The sequence below is a fragment of the Marmota marmota genome, unplaced genomic scaffold, assembly GCF_001458135.2.
Source record: "Marmota marmota marmota unplaced genomic scaffold, marMar, whole genome shotgun sequence".
Lineage (NCBI taxonomy): Eukaryota > Metazoa > Chordata > Mammalia > Rodentia > Sciuridae > Marmota > Marmota marmota.
The window spans coordinates 16,723,525-16,727,753 of record NW_025999982.1 but is presented as its reverse complement, the minus strand read 5'-3'; positions in this window follow the sequence as shown (position 1 = coordinate 16,727,753).

The window sequence follows — 4,229 nt, the reverse complement described above, 5'->3', positions numbered from 1 at the left end:
ATATATTTGAATGAACAAATAAGTATAATGTAGGGAAGTAAATGACAAGGGATTCCTTACACTTAGATCATATGCTCCTGAAGGATGTCAGCCTACAGATACTGGTTTGTAATTTGTAATATTTTTTTCAACCAAAACTCTTTTTTTTTCTAAATAAAATCTAATGTAGAAGAGTTTTTTTTAAAAATCCCAATGACATTATTCACAAAAATAGAAAAAGCAGTAATGAAATTTATTTGAAAAAAATAAGAGACCCAGAATAGCTAAAGCAATCCTTAGCAAGAAAAGTGAAGCAAGAAGCATCACAATACCAAACCTTAAACTATACTACAGAGCTATAGTAACAAAAAGGGTATAGTATTGGCACCAAAATAGGCTTGTAGACTAAATGAAATAAGCCAGTCCTGAAAAACCAAAGGCCAAATGGTACAGAGCAGAGGACACAGAGACAAACCCACATAAATATGGTTATGTCATACTAGACAAAGGTGTGAAAAACATTCACTGGAGAAAAAATAGCCTCTTCAACTTATGGTGCTGGGAAAATTGGAAATCCATATGTAGCAAAATGAAATTAAACTTCTATCTCTCATTCTGCAAAAATCAACTCAAAGTGGATCAAAGACTTAGGCACTAGAACAGAGACCCTGCACCTAATAAAAGGAAATAATAGGCCCAATTCTTTACCATGTTGGCCTAGGATCTGACTTCCTTAACAAGACTCCTAAAGTGCAAGAAGTAAAATCAAGAATTAATATGTGGGATGGATTCAAATTAAAAAGCTTCTTTTCAGCAAAAGAAACAACCAATACTGTAAGAAGAAAGCCTACAGATTGGGAGAAAATCTTTACCACATGTACCTCTGATTAACCATTAATCTCTAGGATATATAAAGAGCTCAAAAAACTTAACATCAAAAAAAAAAAAAACAACACATAATCCAATTAATAAATGGGCTAAGAAACTGGACACTTCACAGAAGAAGAAATACCATCATTCAACAAATATATGAAAAAGTGTTCAACATCTCTAGCAATTAGAGAAATGTATATTAATACTACTCTAAGATTTCATCTCACTCCTGTCAGAATGGCAATTATCAAGAATACAGGCAACAATAAATGTTGTCGAGGATGTGAGGAAAATGGTACATTACTTGTGGTACTGCAAGTTGGTGCAACCACTATGAAAAGCAGTATGGAGATTCCTTAGATAACTTTGAATGAAACCACTATTTGACCCAGCTATCCCACTCTTTGGTTTATACCCAAAGGACTTAAAATCAGCATACTACAGTAATATAGCTATGTCAATGTTTATAGCAGCTCAATTCACAATAGCTAGACTATGGAACAAACCTAGGTGTCCCTCAACAGATGAATGAAAATGTGGTATATCTACTCAATGGAATATTACTCAGCTTTAAAGAAGAGGGAATTTATGGCATTTGCCAGTAAACGGATGGAGTTGGAGAGTATCATGCTAAGTGAAATAAGCCAATCCTGAAAAACCAAAGGCCAAATGATTTCTCTAATATGCAGATGCTAATTCACTATAAGGCAAGGACCACTGAAGAAGAATAGCATTACCTCAAATTAGGTAGAGGGAAGTGAAGGGAGAGAAGGGGAGGGGATGAGGGGACAGGAAAGAGTAGAATGAAACAGACTTTATTACTCTATGTATATATGTGACTGCATGACCAATATGATTCCACAACATGTACACTCAGAAAAATGAGAAATTGTATCCCATCTATGTATGATATATCAAAATGCACAAATGCATTCTATTGTCATGTATAACTAATTAAAACAAATAAAATTTTAAGTAAAAACTATATTACATCTATCAAAACTAAAATTTACCATTGATAAATTGCTATGACAAAACTGTATTTTGAATTCCATCAGTTTTTCTAATGTCTTTTTTCATTTTCAAAATTCAAATGAAAAATACCATATTGCCCATAGTCATCATATCTTCTTAGTTTCCTTTGATTGTGATTACCATTTTAATATTTTCTTGATTTTCATAATCTTGACTATTTTAAAACTTACTAGTCAGGCATTTTGTAGAATGTTTCCATTTTCATTTGTCTTGCTTTCTCTGGATTAAACTGGAATTACATGTTTAAAGAAAAATATCATGGAGATAAGGCCTCATATCAAGCTATTCATAATATCGGCATGATATGGTGATGATGACATTGATCATTTAGTTATGGTGATGTCTGCCCAGTGACTGAATTGTCAAGGTGCTATCATTCATCTTTCCAGTCTGTATCCTCTAGGTATAAGTCACAGATTCCAGTCTATTTTTAAACAATGGATTGACTAAATTACATTTCCAATAGTATCTGCACATATATTTTTTTTAATTCTTCCATAGAGAAGATTTGTCACATCTACCCAACTTGTTTTTTCATTAATTAATACCTATGTATATATTGGTTAATAATCCAATACTACTTATTGTTTACTCAAGTTAATACAAAATTACTTAATTACTTCTTTGTTTGGGGGCTTCAAATAATAACTTAGATTCGTCTTGTATTTCCCTTTCTCCAGTCTCCCAATCAGCCACTTACCCAATGACTCTGATTCCTTTCATTTGAGATGGTTATTTATAACCAAAAGTCTGCGCACAGGCTGTTTTTGTTGTTGTTGCTGTTGTTGTTGTTGTTTTGTTTTGCTCCAGGAATCTCACTGCTTCTATGCTTTCTTATAGATAGAACTGGGAAATAGTTTTATGCATACAAGTCATTTTTGGTTGGTAGAATAAAGGCCAACAGAGACGTTCATGCCCTGTTCTTCAGAATTTATGAATATGTTATGTGACCTGGCAAAAGTGATTTTGTAGATAAGTTACAGAATTTAAGATACAGATTTTATCCTTTTTCATCTAATTGAGATAAAATTCATCAAAATGAGTCTTTAGCAGGCTGAAAGCTGAACTCTGATGAAGCACAATTAAAAGTCAAAGACATTCCAAACTTAAGAAGGGTTCAGGGCACCATTGCTGCTTCTGAGATATAGGCACCATGTGCAGGAATCTGATGAGACTTTAAGAACTTGACAGAAAGCAAAGAAACTAGAACCTTTGTCCAATAATGTAGGAAACTAGTTTTGGCAAAGCCCAAATGAGCCTTTAAGTAAATTCTTCCTTGAACCTCCCAATTCAACCCAGCAAACAAAACTCTGAATTCATCTTTGTAAAACAAAGAGCAGAGAAACCAGTCACACAACCTGGACTGCTGACACAAAACTGTTTAGGAACAAAACTATGCTAAGTAGCTAAATTTGTAATAATTTGCTACAATAGCAATAGAAAACTAACACATGTGAACACTTGCAGGCCTACAATTATTTCTAAAAAATAGTATGTGTATATGTATACATCAAGCTAACACTTGTATCCCAGGGTTGTAGCTTGTTTTCCTCTTGCTTATTTATATATTTTTTCTGACAGTGATTAACTTAACTTCCACTGTCTTTCATTACTTATTTTATTTATTTTCAGTATGAACATAATTTCAGAATTGTTAATCTATATTCCTATGATAAACAAAGTTTTTATATGAAAATTTAAATTTTGTACAGTTCTTTTGTCTTTATCCTTAGAAACTGGATTTTTTTTTTACTAAAGTCATCTTCTTTTCTCCATATTGCCTCCAGTGACATGTGTTGCATGTCATTATATAATTACACTCAATTTGAACAGTCTGAATCCCATTCAATACTGAGATTCTCAAACTTCTTTGCTCACTTTTCAAAATTTGAATTCACTAAGACCACTTTTTTTTAATGTACAATTCTATGGACTTTTCACAAGCATTTACAATCTTGTATACACCATTCCACTATCATATAGAAAAGTTATATCACACTAAAAATTCAGTGGTGTGTCCCCATCATACTTGATAACTTCATCTCACAATAGGAATTACTGATATCATTTCCAATTTTCTATGTTTGTTTTCAAATACTTTGTGACTTAAATCACATGAAATCTCAGTACTTTTGTGTCTGTTATCTTTGGTTTCCAAAGTTCATTTAAATTTCATACAGAATTTTTATGTATAAGTAGCCTTTTCTATTTGATTATAAATATTTATCTGTATGGATATATAATAGTTTATCCACATACCAGTTGAAAAATGTCATTTCATAATTATTAACAAAGCTCCCCTAGACATTTATATATATATATATATATATATATATGTACTA